The sequence below is a fragment of the Triturus cristatus genome, chromosome 11 (assembly GCF_964204655.1).
Source record: "Triturus cristatus chromosome 11, aTriCri1.1, whole genome shotgun sequence".
NCBI lineage: Eukaryota > Metazoa > Chordata > Amphibia > Caudata > Salamandridae > Triturus > Triturus cristatus.
The window spans coordinates 37,292,988-37,317,088 of NC_140594.1; positions in this window are offsets into that span (position 1 = coordinate 37,292,988).

A 24,101-nucleotide genomic window follows, 5' to 3' on the forward strand; every position below is an offset into this window, starting at 1 on the left:
CAAACAACCCCTCGTAGTCCCTCACCTCGCTGCCCTGTATCCAGCCCTCTAATGCCTTCTTTGCATAGTCCAAGAAATCCGCCCAATTCTGTGTGCCCAGTTTGTGGCTACCCCGGAACTTTTGTCTGTACTTCTCGGTGTTAGTCCAAACTTCCTCACGAGCGCCACTTTCATGGTGGGGTAGTGGGTCTGCTCATCCTGCTCCAGGGCCAATAATGTATCCCTGCCAGCTGGAGGCATGTATTTATACAATCCCCCTCCCCAATATTTCTCTGGAACCCCATGGACTCTTAAAGAGACCTCATAGGCCGCTAGCCACTTGGCGATGTCATCTCCCGCACTATAGCTGGCTACTATGTCTTTTGGCAAATAGGGTTTGGGTTCCCTGGTGATTTCTCTTTCTTCGCTGCCACCATTAGGAACAGTGTGTGCCCCGACCCGTAGGATCTGGAGATCTATCTCCCTGAGCCTCAACTCGTGAGCCATCCTCCGTTCCTCCTTTTCTTTCTCCAGCTTCGCCAACTCCCATGTGAGCTGTCTTTTCTCCCTCCGGTCAGTGAATTCTGCTTCTAATAAGCCGTTGCTAGAGACACTGCTGCCCTTCCTTGAAAGTGTTCTGGGCCCCGCTAATAGGTTCCCCACCTCAGATTGGTTCAAACCAGCCCCCTCGCTGTCAGGCTCTCCATCCCTGTCCTCCTTCTCAACCTTACTTTCTCGCCGTGCCTCCCCCCAAGCCCTCAAGCTGGTCTGGAGTTCACCCTTCTTTGCACCTTGGGGACAAAACACCCCCTTTCGCTGACAAAACTCTCTGAGTTGGGCTACAGTGTAAGTTTCCACATCCTCCAACACAAACTCTATTTTGCCCACTCAGGATAGAAGACAGTTGCTTACAGAAGCTATGCAGGGGGGTACCTTTTGTAATACCTCCTCCCACCACCAGAAGTAAATTTGGAAAAAACAAAACTCAAAATCAGGAAGTCCGCTTGGAGAAAACTCCCGGTGTAGGCCTATGGACTACCCAAAGTTATTGTCGAGTAGACGCAAGCACAGCTCTATCCCACCACTGAACACCAATTTTATGTTGGAAACCGGGCAACCGGGTTAGCAGTCACCAGGTTCCCAGCACAGTGGTAGCTTGGCTCGAGCGGTTGGGGGTCAGGCACCGTGTTAAGCGTATGTCACACCCTCACAATAACCATGTGTTCATCCGTTCCAAAAACGACACTACACCATAAAAATTATGGAAGTCAAGATGAAAATATATATGTCTTTATCTTATTTTCTCTTAGTTGCAGGTTTCATAACATAAATACAATACAATAGGATTTTCCTTCAAAAGAGCAGGTCAAATAAACAATACTACTTCGGAATTTCAACAAATAGGTTCAGGTCATCCTTAAGCAAAGAATAAATAGATGTGCAATAAATACAGACGGCAAATAAATACAGTCAGACAATAAATACAGTGCAGGAATAAATTAGTGGAAGACAATAAATAAAGCACCTTCAATAAATAAGGTAAAACAATCAATGACAATTACAGATCAGATCATTTTCATGAGGTCACTTGGTCTTACTTTGCCCATACACAACTTGTGGTCATTTGGATGGCATGGGGGTGTCCCACCTAGATTGTTTAAGGCTGGGGCCTAAGCTGAGGCAGAACAAGGGTAACCTAAAGATCTGGCCCTCCAAACTACACAGCCCTTTACGGAGGTCACTGTACCAGTCTCAGTTCACCCCTGGCACTCCCAGGCTGGTCCTAACACCCCTTTAACCCCTAGGATGGTCTTTTAGGGCTCCACGGGGCCTCAGACGCCCCCTCTACCACTTACTGTCCCTTCCTCGACGATCGGCTCCGCTCGGCGCCGTGTCGACGCCGTGAGGCGGCTCCGGATCGATGTCGTTGGGCGGCCTCGACTCGATGTCGCTGGGCGGTCTCGACTCGATGTCGCTGGGCGGTCTCGACTCGATGTCGCTGGGCGGTCTCGACTCGATGTAGCTGGGCGGCCTCGACTCGATGTCGCTGGGCGGTCTCGACTTGATGTCGCTGGGCGGTTTCGACTCGATGTCGCCTTCCGGCGTCGCAGGGACACGGTCTCCCCTCTTCCGGGTGTCTCCGAAGTGCGATCTCCACTCCCGACCTCCAGCGTGCTTCACTTCAGTTTCCGGCGACTCCGGTGGGCGGACTTCACTCCCCCGTCGACGCCTCACCTCGACCTCGGGTGACTCTCTACTCGACCTCCGGCGCCTCTCCACGACCTCTGTCGGGGCCCTCACTCGACCTCTGGTGACTCCCTACTCGACCTCCGGTGCCTCTTCACGACCTCCGTCGGCGCCCTCACTCGACCTCTGACGGCTCCGGGTACGACGTCTGCTTTCTGTCAGCGCCGCTTCTCTACCTCAGGCCCCAGGTCTCCAGGCTTCTCGACGTCGGGACTTCAGGAGGACACCGCTGAACAGGTCAGGAGCTTGCTGTTCTTCCTCTTTAAGGCCTGTTCCAAAGGTTCAGTTCCTTAAGATGGTTTTTCTGGTCTTGGTCCCACACAGGGCTTTAGGCTGGGCTTGGTCAGTAGGGACTAGCATCAAGGGTGGGTTTCTGAACCCCACTCCAAGCACTGGTTTCCACCTCTGCTGCCTTACTCCGACCTCCTTCTATCTCTGTCCTCTCTCTTCTCCAGTCAGTTGCCAACTGCCAACCTGAGATGGCCTCCCAACATTCTAAACTGCCTCCCACTATCACAGGATTCTAGAATGTTCCAGAAGGTTCTAGTTATGTCACAGGTGACAATGGGTGGCCACCATTTTGTGTCTCAGGCCCTCAGACAGAAGTTCCAGGGGTAGGGAAAATGGCTCCCTGACCCTGCATCAACACTAAAAAGTCTGGTGGTTCCCAAAAAGGAAAAATTATAACAGGGTTTGAGGCAGAAGTGGGACAAAATAAATAATGATGAGGAGGGACCACCCAAAGGGCTGACAGGTCTAACAAGTGGTAACTCTTAAAACATTTAATTTAAAAAGGTACAAAATGAGGGGGTTCATTTTTCCATAAAAAGTATGATTAGTGCTGCAGAAAGAAAAATTAGGGCACATTTTGAGTGACTTCTCAAATCCTCTTCTATTTCATTAAAAAATTCTGACATGCAGACTGAAACATGCACTTTCAATACCAGCAGCAGTTTTCCCTGGTGAGCAGTAGCTTTACTACAGTGATTTAATGAGCAAAAAGAGTGCTAACATTATGAATTTATGGCAAATGTGTGACACATCTGAATGCCTTCTTGGTGGAATCAAAGTAAAAAACTGAAAGTATTTCCTACTGAGGAGACTGCGGTAAATGAGGAAATTAGGAAACTTCGGAACAAATAAATCTCCCAAGATGGCCACCGTAGACAAAAGAGCCCAAATGTAGCCCAAAATCACCCAGATGTAGCCCAAATATAGCCCAATGACAGAAGTGTGCAAAACACTTATTATTTGGTGTTTTTGCAGTGTTATATAGTGCAGACTTGTCAGGTATTGGAGTGCTTTACATGAGCATTGGTTACATCACACAAGAACAAATTCATTTTGGTTGTAGACATGGGGAGACTAAGTGATTTGACCAGAATCACAGAATTTCGAGCTGAAGCAGAAACTCCAACCTGGTTCCCCAGTTGCAAAGTCTGCAGTTCTGGAAGTAACACCACATCCTCTCCCCTAAGTGCAACATTTAATCAAGTGGTCAACTGGATAAAAAAACATAAAGATAACAAATAATTTAAAAGTGCTTTGTCGCTATTTGAAAACTCAGAAAATATGTCCATATTTTAGTCTTTTAGAGCACTCACCATAATTTTGATGCCAATAAGACCCTCTCATATATGTAATTTCTAAAGGAAATGCTCTAGGTATTACAGTTTTGATTACATCAAGATGACGTCAGGCGTTCCACACTTTTGTAATAAATATAGAATGTTAGCAATCTAGTTGTTCATTAGGATACTGTTGAGAGGCAGAGGCCAGGGGCATGGACTCTGAAAATTGAAGGCAACAATTTAACCACACTGAGCAGGCAGGAAGGGCCGTGGCAGCACAACAGACTATGGAGGGCAGTGGAAAGGGGGGCAGGGGCAACAAACCAACAATACAGGACTTGCAAGAGAGGCTGTGGCAATGTAATAGACCATACATGCCAACAGACCCGATTCAGCCAGGAAACGTCCAATGTTTTTAAGCACAAATGGGCTTTATTTGATCTGTCTCCTGTCTACAATCTCCTCTTTTTCAATGTAACTCAAAGGGGAAAATCAATACCCCAGTTTTTTTTCAAAATCTCCCTCTTGCCAAGTTCAAAATGTTCGCAAGTATGGTACATTGGATCATGGAAGGAAATGGGGACATGGACTTGGATAACAGAGGACAGGAGGGACATGGAGAGGTGCACCAAACTGACCCTGCAGGGCAGGCATCAGGGTTTGCAGCAGCACAATACACCACACAGGGCATGCGGGACGGGAGTGCAGCACAACAATCCATAGAAAGCAAGAGGGAGGGGACAGGACCATGCACATGGACAACAGAGAACAGAGGGGCAAGAGGCAATGGCAGCTAGCTGACCATAATGGACAGACAGGAGAGAAAGCTGCAGCATAACAGACCATAAAGGGCAGGAGGGACGGATCAGGGGCATTACAATGGAACAGACAAGCCAGGAGGGAGGGAGTAGGGGTCTGCACATGTAAACAGAGGGCTGGGGGCAAGGGGGCAGGGCAGGAGCAGCAAGATAGCCATGGAGGTCAGGCAGGATGGGCACTAGAAGCAAGACACACCGTGAAGAGCAACAGTGAGACTGTGATGGCATACACACAGACCATGGAGGGAAGGTGGGAGGGGGTCAGGGGCAGCTAACTGACCACACAGGGAAGGTGGGAGGGGCCATGGCAGCACAGAAGACCATGCATGGCAAGTGGGAGGGTTAGTGGCAGCACAATGGCTATGATGGGCAAGAAGGAGGGTGCAGGGGCATGCACAAAGGACGATGGAGGATAGAAGGGAGGGTCAGGACCTGTGCACAGACAAGAAAGTTCAGGGGAAGGGGCCAAACAACAGACCCCACGGGGCAGGCAGGAGGAGCAGTTGCAGCACAACAGACCAGGGAGGGCAGAAGGGTGTGGCAGTACAATGGACCATGTAGGACAGGAGGAAGAGGATAGGGGCATGGCATGTGGACAGGCAGGGTAGAGGTGGCAGGGACAGGTTACAGTCATCTGACAATGCTAGGCAGGTGGGAGGGGAGTGGCAGCTCAACATAACACTCAGAGTAGATAGTGGCAGGTCCATGGAACATGGTGGGCAAAAAGGATGGAGCAGGGGCATTCACAAAGACATCGGAGGGCAGGGGGAAGGAGAATAGGGGCAGCAAGCTAAGCACAGATTTTAAGCAGGAGGTCAATGATGGGGCATAGAATTGGGCAATGGAGGGCAGGAGGAGTGGACTGGTACATCATACTAAATTGAGGGCAGTGGCAGTACATCAGACCATGCATGGCAGGAGGGAGGAGGCTAGTCCATGGATTCACACAACAGAGGATAGGGAGGAGGGGGATGGGGCAGCAAGCTAACTGTTCAGAGAAGGCGGATATTAGGAACTTTATTGTTTTTAAAACGTGTGTCTGTGCGAACTACTTAAAATATGAACAAGTATGCAGCATAATCTCACTTTTATTTAGGAAGAAGAGGACGTTTGTGACTGTGACTCCGGGCTCACTTGGCAGAAACACCCCCTGACCCTCCACCCCCTATTGCAAAATGTAATGCCCGTGAAAAGGGTAGGTGAACACAGTGTTATAAAGAACATAGTCCTGAGAGCACGATTGAAAATGAAAACTAGATATAGTGTATGGTATAAACTATGCACCAAAAAGTGTGATATAAGATGAACCGGGCGTGAAATATAATATGCAATACATTGTGCGCAATGACAGATTCATTGGAGAGCGCGAGATAGCACAGGCACTAGCGCGTGCTATGCGATATGCGCCTTGGAGTGTAATATGCACAGGGCAGTGTTGTGTAACCTAACTAGTCTCTAAAGTTGTAATATAAAATATGTGCTGGGGAGTGTAACGTTGCATATGCACTGTGACAAAGATATGGATCCCAGATTGTAATATGTATGGCATAGCACTGTGCGTTATAACATAGGCATCGAGGAAGGCACGTTAGATGGGGCAATATAACCCGTGCGAAGACAAGTGTGGCATGACATATTCACGGGGTGGTGTTACAGTGCACATGGGCTAGAGAGTGTCATAGCATATGCAGTAGCTGGTGGAATACAACACAGAGGTGTGTGGCACTCGGCAGGCAATGGTGGGTGTAACACAGCATTGGGCTCTGCCAGGAGCACGCTGTGACTCTCAAGTGATGTTCGTCCCCTTTCCAGAGAGTAAAATAAAAAGTATTACACATCCGGCAGTGGATGTGTGTTTTATTAACCGTGAGGGGGGTTTCTTGCATAGTTTTGGTCGAATTTTTGTCGAATCCCCTTTGAATGGCTTGGTGTGCATGTGTATTAAATGTGGCCGTCAATAGCTACCCATGTTTGAATAAATAAACGACAAGGGTGTCTACCGGGATTAGGCACGGTAGGGCATCAAACATGTCAGAGCTTCACTAGTGGTGTAAATACATTCCACGTTGATTCATTGTATGCATAGTCGCCTTTTAATGAATATCACGCAAATCGTCATGGTGATAGGTACGTACGGTTTGTCCAGCATGTCCGAGGTGTGTCTATAAATATATATTTTTTAAAAATAATAAAAAACAGTGGCCGGCCCTGGGGATTGGGGTCAAAAAAATATAATTAGGAGACAGGACCTGGGGGATGGGGTCATCAGGGCCAATAAATTAGAATAAGAAGGGGAACCACACAGCCCCCCTTCTTAAAAAATTAAAATAAATAAAAGACTGGCATCGTGCCGGAGGCCACGCCCCCTCCTTGCAGCACTCTGCAAACGCGCCCCCTGGCGAGTTGTATGTTGGGGAATTAATTCCTCTTCAATACTGAGGGTCCCTGAGGGCCAACAAGCCCAACAGGCATCTCCAGTATGCGCCAAGGAGCTGCGCTGCAGACAGGTGTTCTGAGGCCAAGCCCCTTTTTACACCTCTCTGCAACGCAGCTCTGTGGCGCTTACTGGAGGTACCTAGTGGTCTAGTTTGACCCTAGGGACCCTTAGGATTCAAGGGGACTTAATCTCTTAACTTAGAACAGCCACAGGGTTCGTTTACACAGTGGTGAAGGGAGGGGACGGGGCCTGAGGTGACGTGTGCAAACACGCACTATGGCACGTTTTAAATTGGGGATATAATTTCCCTTCAATACTGAGGGCCCCTGGGGGCTAACTAGCCCACCAAGTGCTTCCAGTAAGCGCCACTGAGCTGCATTGCAGAGAGGTGGTCCAGGCCGTGCCACTTTTTACACCTCTCTGCAATGCAGCTCTGTGGCACTTACTGGAGGTACCTAGTGGGCTAGTTGGACCCTAGGGATTCAAATGAACTTAATCTCCCAACTAAAAACGGACACAGGGCGTGTTTACACATTGGTGAAGGGAGGGGACGGGGCCTGAGTTAACGTGTGCAAAAACGCCCTGTGGCCTGTTTTAAGAGGTAGTTTTAATCCCCCTGCCCTATTATATACTAGGGGCTTACAGAGGAGGTCATGCTAATCACAGGGGGACCCCAACGCATAATGTTCCCTAGTGTATGTAGGTGTTTTCACTTTATTCTAAGTGTCTTTTAACATAACACTGGCTCTAGGACTGGTTAGTCAGACTCAGTTACCACCAGTATCCGTCTGAAAAAGTTGAGGGTACAGGATGATTTTGCAACAAGGATTCTTTCTGCTCTTCTTTTTGTTCTTTCTGCGCGTTATCCTTCTTCCTGCACTTTTCTTCGTCTTTGAGGACTTCTGTTGCTTCTTTCAGCACTTCTGTTTTTTTCTTTCTGTGCATTTTTTCTTCTTTCTTCACATGTCCTATCTCTGTAGGCATAGTTAGAAATTAGCATTTAAAAAACCTTTGAAATTCACAGAAAAAACCATAGGTTTCAGGCACGTTATAGTTAGGAATTAGCATTTAAAAAACCTCAGAAATTCACTGAAAAAAACATAGGTTTCAGGGGTGTTATAGTTAGCTGGACTTTTCACTTGAACAAAACCATTGAAATTCCCCTGTTATAGTTAGTTCAGCTAACTATAACTCGCGCGCCCGCAATGCACTGCTGATGACGTCACATATTACATCACTCATGACATGGTCAGTGACATCACTCATGACATCACTGATGACATCTCAAATGACATCACTGATGACATCACTGATTACATCATCCTTGTGATAGAGTGGCAGACCTCCTCTCACCCTAATATACCCTTTGATATACACATTCAAAAATAGAGACATACCAATACCAGTTACAACAACCTCTTCAGTAATTCTAAGATCCACATACACATCCACTCATTCACCAACAGTCCTATACAGTCACTCATACATGTACTCACTCATCATATGTACTCATACACCTATACATCCTGTTACACAACGTCACTCATCCATAGAGTTACTCACACACATAGTCACTCATGCTAATAAAGAATCAAACATACATTTACTTGCATATACAGTTATACACACACCACCACACTTACTTCTAGGGAAACTTACACATACTTAGTCTTTTAAACAATCACTTATAGAAACACATACTTCTTCATTCAGGAACTCTTTCAATCTCTCACTCTCACATATACTCACTTATATACACCAATAGTCACATATACTAGTTTAAAACATATGTAGTTACTCATAAAGACACTATTGAGACAGTCATTCACTCACTAACACACCCATACACACACTCATCCACCCATACAGTCCTGCACACATGCTGTCTTCAACACATACAAACAGTGAGTCACTCATTCATGCACCTATGCACTACGTAATACCCCCACCGAACCATGCAGACACTCAGACTGATACTCAAAAAACCAACTAATAACCTATATAGACACCCATGTAGCTACTCACCAACCCATGCAGCCACTTATACACAAAGTGAGAGACTGATACAGATATTTACATATTTAAACATTACTCACTAAGCCATGTATTCACTATGATACACTTAATCAGTCAGTTACACAATCAATTTTTCAAAAACAAATCATCCATTTAGACACTTATATACCCATTTATTCTTCCATCGACCTTGAGATATACATATAGAAAACATATTTAATTTTCAGTAAAACACACATTCACTGGATGATGTCATCAGTGATGTCATCAGTGATGTCATTTGAGATGTCATCAGTGATGTCATGAGTGATGTCACTGACCATGTCATGAGTGATGTAATATGTGACGTCATCAGCAGTGCATTGCGGGCGTGCGAGTTATAGTTAGCTGAAAGATCCACTTTTATTTTGCGATAATTTTTACACTTTAAAAGTCAAAGTTTTCCTGAACAGCCGGAACAGCCGACGCGTTTCGTCCACCAAAGGACTTCTTCAGGGCAAGAGAAATTAATCAGTGTGACGTAAAAGGTATCTCAATCGATAGTTCTTGATCTTATGTTTTCATCACCAGTGCCGATATCCCCGGTGATGAGTTTTAGCGTCAATATATTTCATATCTGAAAAATCAATGTCATGGTGACAAAGCCGGTTAATATATGGAAGAGCACATATCCAAATTTGGATCAGAAAATGAGGATCGATCAAAGTCAAGTATCATCCAATCAGTTGGGCTTATGTAGATAAGTGAAGATACCAAGAGAAATTAATCAGTGTGACGTAAAAGGTATCTCAATCGATAATTCTTGATCTTATGTTTTCATCACCAGTGCCGATATCCCCGGTGATGAGTTTTAGCGTCAATATATTTCATATCTGAAAAATCAATGTCATGGTGACAAAGCCGGTTAATATATGGAAGAGCACATATCCAAATTTGGATCAGAAAATGAGGATCGATCAAAGTCAAGTATCATCCAATCAGTTGGGCTTATGTAGATAAGTGAAGATACCAGAATCCGTATTACCTGATTGGATGGGTGGATGTTTGACCCTCCTCTGAAGATACGGATTCTGGTATCTTCACTTATCTACATAAGCCCAACTGATTGGATGATACTTGACTTTGATCGATCCTCATTTTCTGATCCAAATTTGGATATGTGCTCTTCCATATATTAACCGGCTTTGTCACCATGACATTGATTTTTCAGATATGAAATATATTGACGCTAAAACTCATCACCGGGGATATCGGCACTCGTGATGAAAACATAAGATCAAGAACTATCGATTGAGATACCTTTTACGTCACACTGATTAATTTCTCTTGCCCTGAAGAAGTCCTTTGGTGGACGAAACGCGTCGGCTGTTCCGGCTGTTCTGGAAAACTTTGACTTTTAAAGTGTAAAAATTATCGCAAAATAAAAGTGGATCTTTTGTAAAAACATAAAACTACTCAAGAATCTGAATATGATTTAACTTACAGTGTTTAAGTGGTGCATTTGGTTTGGTGATTGTACATGTATCTTCCAGTTTTTGGAACGACATTGTGCTGGCGGGTGTCTACCAAGTTTGCACACTTGCGGTGATTGAATTATATCACCATAACTGATATTGGGTAATTTTCAAAACCGGTGCTGTTCTAGAGGGCCACCGCTAGCCTTGTGCTTGGTTCTTTATAGTTAGCTGAACTAACTATAACGGGGGAATTTCAATGGTTTTGTACAAGTGAAAAGTCCAGCTATCTATAACACCCCTGAAACCTATGGTTTTTTCAGTGAATTTCTGAGGTTTTTTAAATGCTAATTCCTAACTATAACGTGCCTGAAACCTATGGTTTTTTTCTGTGAATATATATATATATATCCACTCCAATGCTCACCTTATTTAAAAAGCAAGCAGGACACAGCTCCGGATAAAGTAAAGGATTTATTGAGCAAATTCCCAGCTTTCGCTAAACAGTCCGTGGAACGTTGTGGCAGACGCGTTTCTGGCCATCATGGCCGTCCTCAGTGCCGGTCTCACAGGCTGGTAGATTCATCTGTTGGCTCAGAGATCACTCCTGATAAGCAGTCTCTTGGCTCCTCCTACTGAAGTCAGGTGGTTGACATTATACCGCTGGACTCCAGGAGAATTGCATGATGGTACTTGCAGTCCAACGTGGTACCTCATACAGTGATGGGGACTTCCAAACACCTAATAATGCCCCACAGTTCATGGCGCTGGACTGTATACTGCATATTTCACCTGGATATGTTAATTCAGCTCACATCCTTGTCCATATCCTTATCAGGCAACCACTCGCTGCCTCCTCTCTCCCCTCGCAAACATAACAGCCCAGTGGCAGTAGTTTTCGCTCGGGGGGCACCGCGTTTGTACTCTTCGTACTCCACCATAAGATTTGTTGAAAAACGCGGTGCTCCTGACCGAAAGGGCGTGTCCAAAGCCGGTATCAGCTAAACCGGCTATGTATCCACTCCAATGCTCACCTTATTTAAAAAGCAAGCAGGACACAGCTCCGGATAAAGTAAAGGATTTATTGAGCAAATTTCCAGCTTTCGCTAAACAGTCCGTGGAACGTTGTGGCAGACGCGTTTCTGGCCATCATGGCTGTCATCAGTGCCGGTCTCACAGGCTGGTAGATTCATCTGTTGGCTCAGAGATCACTCCTGATAAGCAGTCTCTTGGCTCCTCCTACTGAAGTCAGGTGCTTGACATTATACCGCTGGACTCCAGGAGAACTGCATGATGGTACTATCAGTCCAACGTGGTACCTCATACAGTGATGGGGACTTCCAAACACCTAATAATGCCCCACAGTTCATGGCGCTGGACTGTATACTGCATATTTCACCTGGATATGTTAATTCAGCTCACATCCTTGTCTGTATCCTTATCAGGCAACCACTCGCTGCCTCCTCTCTCCCCTCGCAAATATATATTCATATTCCACAGCAGGATCCCAGGAGTACCACCATCCAAAGAAAGGCCTAACACCAGGAAACAGACTCCAAAGGCAAAGTTGAAAGTTAAGTGATGATTTATTCAAGCATCAAGTGTCCAAATGACGCGTTTCGGCCGCCAAACATGCGGCCTTGATCACATAGCCATAAATATATATACACATTACAGCTGCGTTGTTCCTTCCGTCGCCCCTCGCAGAGGATCACTACAGCCGTATCCATGAAGCAATTTCAATAAAGCGATCACTCATAGTTGTATTCCTCATCAGCAGATGGTTTATTCAGTAACGCATTTCGCTTGCACAGCAAGCTTGTTCACACACTTTATTCTGAGTGCTGGCTGTCATACATATAGCGTGAAAACATAAACATAGGACTACTGTGGGTTAATCCACCTACACATCAAAGTTGCATCCTTTTTGGAGTTGTCAAAACTGCATTACTTTCGCAAAACTTTATTGTTCCACTCATTCACAATTATTATGATGCTATCATTGCATAACCATGAAAATAACCATGAAAGTTAATAAATGTCTGTTACTTGGTCAATAAAACATAAATATAAAATCTAAAATGATGAGATTGAGCTTTTTTAAGGTTAATAATCACAAATTTGAAAATATTGAAAATATTATAGGTCATCACGTATAATCTACAGAATAACCTGGTTGTCATATAATCATAGTATAATCAGTTCTATGGCATGACAATCCGTCTATGGCTTCCCCCTATGATTCTAAGCGGCCAGTGGCAGTTACAAGGTGGGCTATAGCCCGATAAACAGTGTCATTATTACCCATCCCCAATGTCGATGAGCAATTATAGTTGGCAATCCCCCTGCTAGGAAAATATTCTCAGGGGCATATTCTCAAGGAGCTATCGTTGAGTTAACATCACCTTATCGCAGCCAAAGTTGTGATAAATTTATCGCCCAATTTACAAGCTGGTGTTAACAGCCCATAACACCAGTTTACCCACAATAGCAGCCGCAAAAATCATCGTCACAGATGACCCCGGCAACTATCACTAATGAGATGCAGAGTAGGCGTTCCTGGGCCAAAATCTGTGACAACACCACGCCACAACAGTCTCAACGACCAACCAGATTGGCGAAAGGACCACGAAACATGTGATAAGGCATGTTAACAGCAGGAAATTAACACCTGCTCTGACCTGTTGTAAAGTCGGACGGCAGCCTGCACCACAAAAGGGAGTCCAGCACAGAGCCACACCTGAAGAACAACAGATGCCATGGAGCCACTGAACAGGCGGGCCGGACACCCAAGAGGGCCCCAGCACCCACCTCCACCACCCCCAGGACCACCCCCACCCCCCCGGACCAACACTGAGGCAGCACAGACAAAGACAGCGACCCTCTGAAAATGCACCAACCTCACAGACCCAACACCAGAGAATGTCATTACCCACTACATGCTCAAAGGGACGTTACCAACACAGCGGACAACCAACATCCCACCTCAGAAAAAGCTGCTGGCCGTGCTGCATGTGTTGGCCTCTAGTACCCTCCAAGCACCGTCTGCCTGAGACGGAGGAGTCACACAGCCAGGCCAATCCAAGTCCTTCACAACGGTCATGGATGACACCATCAGCTTGGTACCCCACTATCTATACTTCACACACACTACGCAGGAACAGCCAGAGACCAAGCAAGGCATGTATGCCACAGCTGGCTTCCCACACGTGTCAGGGGGAAATTGACTGCACACATGTCCTACTAGTGGCCCCTGGCAATACTGCTCACAATAAGCGCAACAGAAAGCGCACATATCCCACCAATGTGCAGGCAATAGTGGACCACAGGGGAATCTCCACCAACACCGCCCCAACCACCCAGGCAGTGTGCATGATTTCTACACCTTCCGACAGTCCATCATCAACCTGTGCCACCAGGATGGCATCCACGGAAATGCACTGCTTGGCCAATACCAAATGCACACACCTCAACTCCACAATCATGTAACACACAACACAGGAAATGCACACGTCACAAGCTCACTTACAACATGCACACCCACCAGACACAACAACACAACTCACTGTGGGAACCTGGGCCAGCCATGTACATTAGCCATCAATGGCATGGTACCTCGGCCACACAATAGCAGAATGTCGGAAGAGGTGGGGACCAGGCATGTGGAAAGGAGGCAAGTGACCCAGGAATGAGACTGTACACAATGCCAAGTGTGACGTGGATGTGCTGGCCAGACTGCAGTATGCAGACCACACACATATCCATGTCGACACACACAGCTGGTGTTTGGAGTGTAGTGGACAGTGGGCGCAACCATGTCACCCCAGCAAGTGGGGAAGATCGCAGAAATGTACTTGTTACGTCCCCCCGTAAGCGTGAGTGGAGTGGGCTGGCCCAGCGTATGCCACGCCAGCGTAGAGATGTGAATAAAAGGCACGTGACTCTGGGCGTGGTCCTCTTCCAGATTGCCCAACATCTATGCCAGGGTGGCACCTCTCACCCCGCCACAAGGCCAAAGCCATGAGCGGTGTTGCCAGCGATCCTGTGCACCTGCTGCACCCCGGGATGCTGGTCCCTGAACCAGTTCGGCCCACCCCTGCGCACCCAGGCTTCAATGCCCCCTGCCGACACCGTTGTGTGTTGAAGAGGGCCCACCACGTGCCGGAGCAATCTCCAAGCCCGAGGCCTGTGACCTTGGCAGCCTCCTCAGACCATCACGGCCTCCGCAACACAGGCCTGCAGTACTCCTTTCTCATTGACGTACTCCACCGGCATGCACAGTGAACAAATAGGCCATGCATTTGGAACTGAGACTGGATTACACCATGGCAGAGCACATTAATTATGGCTGAGTGTATGTCACTATACACCCTTCGATGTGGTGCCACCAGGTCTTAGTAGTACATCACAACCGCAAGATTCTGTGGTCCCACGCGGACTACTGCTCTCAGCCTACGCTGCGCTCGAGTAGGTCACAGAATTGGAACTGCACATTGATTATTCAAAAGCAGAGTACATATCCTTGCACGCAAGGAGAGGCATAAAAGGATGACGCATTGCATTTGGGAGGAAAAAAGGATCATGGTTACGGAGGTGATCAAACACTATCAACAACTGCCCTGGTGTCACTAATTCGCGAGCCTACGACACGTGGCTATGGCCCACTGCTGACTGCTGCTTCCGGCCTATACTGCGGTCCAGTAGGTCACAGAGTCTTGATTTGGCTATGCCTGAGTTCAGATCAGTGTACCACCATCATTGCAGACTGTATCCTCTCTCAGCCCCGGTGACACTAAGTCTGATCCCTGACATTCATGGACACTCTCTGGTCGTACACTGGTGGCGTTTGAGTCTATGGACTAGGGGGTAGTTTTCATCCTCATGCAGCTGATCCCGAATTGGTGGTGGTAACAAGGCTGTTGCTTTCCACTCCTCCATTTGCTGCTTCCGGATAGCTTCTGTCCTCTGCATCATGCCCTGGAGGACACCTTCCACTGTCCCCTGCAACCCTCCGCCACATTCACCTTCGACATCGACGAGGACCTGCTCAGTCTGCGTGGCCCTACCTAAGTGGACTGCAAGTCACCGTCCCGTGGCGGTGTGCCTGTGCTGGCCGCTCTGCATCAGGAGCCACCAACTCTGTGCAGCTCAAGTCAGGGACCCTGTCTGAATGAATATTCGATGACCTCTGTGACGGTGGTCTTGGGGTCATCGACGCCATGTGCATGTGGCCCTGCGCTGTCAACTGCCTCTGGCCTCAACTGCGGACCACCAGGGCTCACACATCAAATCGAGTCCTGACCAACCCAGATGTCACATCACCGCAGGAGGCACATGCCACCATCATCAGCGCCAACTCCAACCACCATCTGCCAGAGCCAAAACAGTGGTTCTGGCAGACTAACGGAGTTGCTCAGACCTGTCGTGGATGCCATCATCTGCCTGATCCCCTGCTCAGCACTCCAGGTGCCACTGACTCAGTGCACCGCAACCCATGAACTGTTACTGATTGAGTTTTGTCCTGTGCAGATGTTATGCAGCAATGTCACCTCAGGCAGTGTGGGAGATCTGAGACATTCATGAGGAAGTTAATGCAGGTCTAACACACCCCACTGCATCTGCATCAGGAATATCCCAAATGGACCCAATCCTAGTAATTTTCATCACATGGGTGCGCTCAGCTCTCCTGCCCCAACCTCATTGCACTGCAACTCACAAACACTTCTGTTTGTATGTTGAGTGACATCTGTACTTGCTCTGGCTCCCTCCATGTTGCTCAGCAGTTGACTCTATTATGCAGGTGTTTTCTGTTTCCATTGCACTGGTGTCCACCACTGTTCAAGTTGTTGCCAGCACCAAGTACTCCGTGCGGGCTGGCTTATACTCACCCCACAAACATCCAGCACAGGCGTCACTGCCAATAAAGGGGCCGGGCGCACATGCCTGTAGCCAGTTCAACATAATATCTGTGTGTGTCCTTGTGGTCTTGTTGTATGAATGAGGGCCCTGGGCCCTACGACATTACATTGTGCTGTGTACAGCGGATGCAGACATGTCACCGCTTGGACATGTAGCTTTGTCATCACCCACTCAATTCTTAAGGGGACTAAACTGGGCCGTCGTACGCAGAGCCAACGTGGGTGTGTGACTGATATGTGCGTGCCCCTGGGCGTGGTTTTGTACTGGGAATGTGCATCTGCATGTGTCCCTATGGCAGTATGGGTCTCCTTTGTGGAGTGTACGTGCTTCCTGAAGGGTAATAGACACTGACATATGTGGACTAGTTCGCCTGTCATGGGATCGGACCACACCCACACCTGTTCTGCCACTTCCTTTTGGTGTTCAGACACCTGGCATTGGGGTGCCATGTGTGGCTCGGTGAAGTGTTGTGAGCCAGCCGTGCTTGCGGGTGCTTCATGCTGTGTGGTCTGTTGCAGGGGCTGGGTTCTCCTCTAAGTAGCTTGGCTGCCCTGGTTCTGGTGGTGGGTTGCATGGTCTGTCCATGGGCTGTTGTACGGCATCGGTGTCGAAGATGTGGTGGGCCTCTCCGGCATCACTGATGTGTGGTCTTCTGTTCACTGCTGGAGGTGTTGTGTGTCCCTCTGCAATGTGAAGGGGATATGCATGTTGACATTGTGTTGACATGTATGTTGGCGCATTGTTCTTGATTACATGCAGACTGAATGACAATGTACATTGTGACTATTTTGGAGATGTAGGATTTAGATGCGGGACAGTGTATATTTGGACTATATGACGAATGTGAGGTTGTATGCGTACATTTCCATTTCACAGTTTGTAGCTCTGTCAGATGTAGAAGGCCTGTTTCTGCACATGTGCGGACCCAGTTGTGTCCTCTGTTCTGCAGTGTCGGGGTTGCACATTGTATCACTTTGTCCTCAATGTGGATGTGCTGTTATTGCTATGTGTGTGTGCTGCAGTGTGCCAATGGGATGAGGGACATGATCCAGGGTCATTGTGGGTGTGCAGTCTGCTACACTTCATTGTGCATGTGTGCCATTATGCCCATCTCCCCCTGTCCCCCAGGCCCTGGTCTTTACTCACCCAGTTGTTGTTGTGTCAGGTCCTCCTGAGCTGTGTCCACACTCCCAACTCCTCGCACCATCTCCACACTGTTGACTGTGGCCTCTGTTTCCTCCTGCTCCTCCTGTGGCGCAGGACTCCCACCTTCTGTCACCGTTGCTGCCTTCCTATTGGCAGCAGCTTTGGGCCTGGTTTAGATTTTCAAATCATGCCAGCGCCTCTTGGCCTTCTCCATTGGCCTCCTCGACAGTCCATTCCCGGTGGTCTAATTGTGGGTCAGTTGATGGTAGTGTTCTGTCACCTCCTTGACGATGTTCTGGTTTCGCTGTGGACTGCACCCTGTCTTCCTCTCCCTCTTCTCCCTGGGGTTCCCCGACCCCATTGTACCTTGCTGGTGGTCTGTGGGGGTTGTGGGGTTTGCGTTGGCCTCTGTACTCGGTCAGGGTGCATCCATGTTGCTACGCACTTTGGATTGTTTCTGGTGTGTTGTTTTTGTAGCTTTTAATGTGCATTTTCCCACCAGACGCGTGGGATTTACAGGCCTGATGCTGGTTTTTGCAGCTTTTTGTATCGCGATTGGCCTCATCGCAGCTTTTGTTAAGGTGTGGCGTTGATTTAACGTGGCCATTTGACACGTTATCTGGTGACTATCACATGGTACTGCCGTGTTGTGAATACTCAGTTGACACAGCGTAATTTTCCCACGATAGACGATAGACGTTTAGAGTGCGTTAAGTTACGTTTGTGATGGTTATCACCAATGTTCCCTCTAATTTTTTTCCTCTGTGGCAGTGGAAGGTCTCTGTGCGCTGCAATTATGGCTATGTACGCCAGGAACTAGACCGCGCGTGTGTGCAGCGCCAAACCTACTAATCCAAAAACCCTTCAGGCACACTCTTTACAACATACAATGCGTTTCAGCTAGGAAGATTACATAAAGCTATTTATTTTATTGATTAATCCTTTCTATTCAAAAAGCCTGTTTTAGTAAAACACAAATACAATATGATTCTCTTAAAGTCCATTCATAACATCCATACTTGAATTTGACATATTTCACTACTTCTGCTACCCCAGACTCCACGTAGACTCCTGTTAAGGGCATTCTACACACCACAGCCTGTCCCATCCAGTGCTTAAAGAAATATGATCTTATCACCTCCATCCTTATGGAACTCCGTTGGCCCCCTTTGCCGGTCCACACCACTTTCAAAATCAGCTGCACCATTTACAACGGCATCATGACCGCTTATCTAGCAGAAACACTCACCATGCCTGATCACTCTTGGCTTATTTAAAGCCAGAACACCATCAGGCTGGGTGCTAAGAAGAGTAAATCCATCAGGACTTCCCCAACACTACTCAAATGTAAGAAATAGTTGAAGACCTGCCTCTCTAAGAACACTACATCTCAATGAAGTAATAGTATACTTCTGCTCCTAGAACCCAGCTACCTCACCTATGGCTTGTTGACTGTGTACTTGTTTTTTGCTGCAGTTCAGCGCTCTGCTGCCTTTTTGTCTAGGCTTGTGCTATATAAATACCAATAGATTAATGGTGACCAGGCATCCTGGATTTTTCACCAGCTGTCCCAGCAAATTTTGAGAAATTTATCTCAAATCTGTTTTTTTGGGAGAAGATCGAATGAAGACATGGAGAAGCAGTTTTTTATGTGCTCTAAGGCAGGACAAGTTTGCAGCTCTTCTTAGAGCACGCTTTATATAATACTCACGCGGCTTCGTTCAAAAGTTCCCTTTAATTTAGTTCCGTAGTGCCTCATTGTCTGTGTTGATGTGTGCTGTCATTTTGTGCCCCACAGATAATGTAAAAGTGTAGTTCTTCTTCTATGTTTGCTAAATGTCCCAGTTTTTGGTTTTTAATATTTGGTCACCCTAACATGGACACGTCCAATTAAATGGCTTTCTGCTAAGTGCTGCTAACTAATCATGCACTGGAACTGAACATTGAAGCTTTTCTCCCCCTGTGTTCAGTGGACTTGATCTGAAAGCTAGGACATGAGCTAAATGTACAGAAAAATATGGTGAAAAACAGGACTGCCCAGCAAATCTGGGACATCCTGTCTCCCTACAATCACACAAAAATGGGCAAACAACGGGATGTTCTTTTTGTTAAGCAAGATGAACATCACCAGGAACATCATTATCCTAAGCCACATCATTTCATAGAGACCCCAATAAGGAGCATGTCTTAGGGTAGCAAGCACCTGCCATCATGGGTCTATCTGTCACACTCTTCTGCTTCTACTTCATACGCCCCTAGATTTGCACATGGGAATGTGGCCACTTGTGCTACATAACATTCAGGTATTTCAGTAAGGATACTACATGAGCATTCAGTATAGATCACAGCTAACTTTAAAGTACTTTTTGAGGACATTCTCTTGTTTTGAATGTGCACTGATTATTTCCTCAGAGTGTACATGTTACCATCCTAAGGGGCTTGATAACTTCGTATTAGCGAATTGAAAAGCTTTTCAATATATTTCCCGTTTTGTGTGTCACACTGAATGGCTTTTTGTGACGCTCCTACCAATCTGAATTTGCAGCCCTATCTAAGCGTAGTGGTGCTTTTCCAGTGCTAAAATCATCCAAATACATCATTTCGTAGAATTCACGCTCGGCAGCTTTGATGTTTACTAACTAACTAAAAATCACCATTACAAAGAGCATCAATACAACCAGGAATAAATTTCAGATCACCAATTACTGAGAGGCCTTAAACCCATCTTCAAAAACATGCATCTGAAAATTCTGGGAAAAATTCTAACCAATCTTTCAAGTCTACATTAAAAAGGGAACGGGGCATGTTGACCTACCCCACAATCTGTATGCATTTGCTCACGCTAGCTGGAGATGCCTTTACTCACTAGCAAGAAAACAGTATTCTGGTCACCTGAGATGGTAATTGCTTTCCCCCCCAAAGGGGAGGGAAGACAGGGTATATGGCAGACCTTTTCAGGTGAACAAAGAAAATGAAAGCTGAAATACTTTAGCACCTCACCTGCACACAAGATTGCACATGGGCTGGGCTGGGATTTTATATGGAAAAAAACCTGGAAGTGCCTCCCTGTAGGCAACCCTCCCACCCAAGCACCAAAAAGGTTACCTCATCACTGATATCTCATTCAAAAAATACCCCCCACCCCTTTTCAAAAACAAAATGCTATACAAGTGATCATAGCAGCTATATAACGCCAAGTCCTCTGGTGACAAAGTTTGAAGGGGGGACATAGATAGGGAAGTGGAGGACAAATGGACCCCCACCCAACATGAAGCAGCCCAAATAATGTCTATGTGAAGTGTTGCTAAGAAATCAAATACACCATAGTCTTCTATTGCAACACCCTCTCTTGCCTCTCACTCACCTCTCCCCCAGTCGGTCCTTTCCTCTCTAAATAAAAAGAAAAAAACATGGTTCTCTGGTTCGCTGTCCTTACACCTTGTGCCAATTTGATTATGTCTCCTATGTGAACTGTGAAGTACTGCATACACCTCCTAACATCAAGTTTAAAGGTCGACATTTGTTTGCAAAAGCAAATACATCTCCCCATGGGTTGATGTTGCAATACACCAGTGTTAAGAAAGCTGGAGCAATATTACCCACTTTCCTATTTCGCAATGACAAGCTAACAAGTCAGTGGCCAAAGAAAAGAAGTTGCATAAAAAGGCTTTGATGCCTTGGTGCCGGTGTTCTGCCTGCTCTGGGCTACAAAGCGCAAGCAAAGCTTGACGTTTGTAAAGCGCGGTGCCGTGCAGATTGTGGGCTTTTGTTTAAGTATTAATGTTAATCACAGCCTCTTCACGAGCTGTGATTAACATGAATACTTAAACAAAAGCCCACAATCTCTCTCGCAACCGCGCTTTACAAACAAAAGAGTAGATCAAGTTTAAAAACACAGTGTGTACTTCCAGAAAGTACATGCTGTGTTTTTTAACTTACTCTACTCTTTGGTTTGTAAAGCGCAGTGCGGGGAAGGTTTTGTTTAAGTATTCATGTTAATCACAGCTCCTGAAGGGGCTGTGATTAACATGAATACTTAAACAAAAGCCCACGATCTGCCCCACAAGTGCCAACAGCCGCAAGCCCCCAAGCCCGCCTTACCTGCACTCCCGAGTCCCGAATCTCCTCCGGCACATCACCGCATCCAGGAAGTGACTAATTTTCGTGCCGCTCGCTTTTTTAAAGCAGCGGCGCGACCATCCTGCGGGATGTCCTGTGTGAGTGCGCGCTGCACATACGGCAGTGCACGCTCACGTTAAGAGAGGTGCGCACGCGCACCTTAATGGGAACAGTGGTTATCACACGTTCTTGAAAAAATACCCCTCAGAATGATAACAGGGCACAGTGCACTAACAGAAAATTAACTGGAAGGCATCCGCAAATAAGCCAACCTTTCACCCATGAAATTCGGTGCTACAAGGAATCCCCATGGAAAATTCACTGTATACTGCCAGTTTGGGATGTAGGGTGAGCTGGAAGATATTCACAAATAAGCCAAAGTCTCGCCAGTGACTATTATGGTCAGTTTTACTAGGCATGCCCATGGAAAATTCAAAGCATAGTGCCAGTTTAGGATGCCTGGTGAGCTCAGGCAAATTACTCGGCTAGTGCTAAGTGTTGTATGCTAGTGCCTGAGGCCAGGTGAGCTGGGGTCTGGGAAAGGGGGGCTCCAAAGTTCACCATGCCTAGTATTACCCGCATTTTCAGATGGGATACAAGAAGGATGCTGTCAAACACTATAGCTAATGACTGCCAGGACCCATTAATAAATCAGAATTCCACAACAAAGGGGGTTGTTATGTTATGAACGTAAAGCAGTGAAATGATTCCCCGTGCATCTTCCTACCCTAAATAAACAAAGGAAATTAAATTCATACATATTCAAGCTTGAAGGATTATAGTTCCCCACATTGTGCAGAACCTTATCTCTTTTTCTTAATACTTCCTCCCATAATGTCTAACGGGATGCTGGTCTAAGTGGTGCTAGTACAGAGGAAAGTGAGCAGGAAGGTGCTCTTAACATTTCAGAAAATTGCAGACATGCACTTACTATGAAATTATTGGATCAAGGTGTCCCATCATTGGGTGGGAACGTTACCTTCCTAGTTGAGGCACATGAGGCATTCAGAACAGAGGTATTGTATTCTTGGGTTTAATTACCACTTGCAGATGCACAGAACATTTGTATTCAAGATGAACCACCAGAAGAATATTATCCATATGATGACATAGAAGTCCTGTTAACTTACCAAGAACATGTAAATTGGTTTAAAGGTGCCCTACCCCATACCACAGAAGGATGCTGTCAAACACTATAGCTAATGACTGCCAGGACCCATTAATAAATCTGAATTCCACAACAAAGGGGGTTGTTATGTTATGAACGTAAAGCAGTGAAATGATTCCCCATGCATCTTCCTACCCTAAATAAACAAAGGAAATTAAATTCATACTAGAAAAATGAAATTCATAATAAAAGATTTTCTTATATGTCCAGTGATGCCCTCCACCGTACTGATGATGAAGAAAAGGTTAGGGGGATGAGGTATTTGTGCTTGAAGCAGTTTCTCTAAGGTGACCCCTTCCTTTTCTCCTGTGGTTAAAAAGAAAACCATGAGTTACTCTCACAGTAAGGGTTAAGATCCATCAAGAGCACGAATGACTGAGCGAAAAGTAGTACACTGTTTCCACGATCCCTGTAGGAACAAGGGTTGTCATGTTCGATAGTTGCCAGAGACTATTTGCTCCTTGGTGAAGTTAGGGGGCTTATGGTGGCACTGTGAGCTAGCTGGTCTAAAGGCTAACATATCCTTCGGGGGTGTCTGGAATCAATCTAGACTCCAATCCCGTAGTATAAGTTGTCTAAATGCACAGATCCTATATAGATTTATAGGAACTATGGCGCCGCTAATGTTGGTTTGGTTCTTATTTAATGGTGAAATATGAGTAGTTCAGTCATGCTTTCTCAGAGACCGCTACTCACATTCACCCAGAGACATCTGGTGTGGGGAGGGATACTCTGCCACAGGTGAGTAGGTATATCCTATGTATTGGCTGTAGGTTTCTTCAAGCTTGAAGGATTATAGTTGCCCACATTGTGCAGAACCTTATCTCTTTTTCTTCCCATAATGTCTAACGGGATGCTGGTCTAAGTGGTGCTAGTACAGAGGAAACTGAGCAGGAAGGTGCTCTTCACATTTCAGAAAATTGCAGACATGCACTTACTATGAAATTATTGGATCAAGGTGTCCCATCATTGGGTGGGAATGTTACCTTCCTAGTTGAGGCACATGAGGCATTCAGAACAGAGGTATTGTATTCTTGGATTAAATTACCACTTGCAGATGCACACAACATTTGTATTCAAGATGAACCCCCTGAAGAATATTATCCATATGATGACATAGAAGTCCTGTTAACTTACCAAGAACATGTAAATTGGTTTAAAGGTGCCCTACCCCATACCACAGATAAGGTGACACTCGGTCCACTCAGCAGAGACGGAGTGACTTGA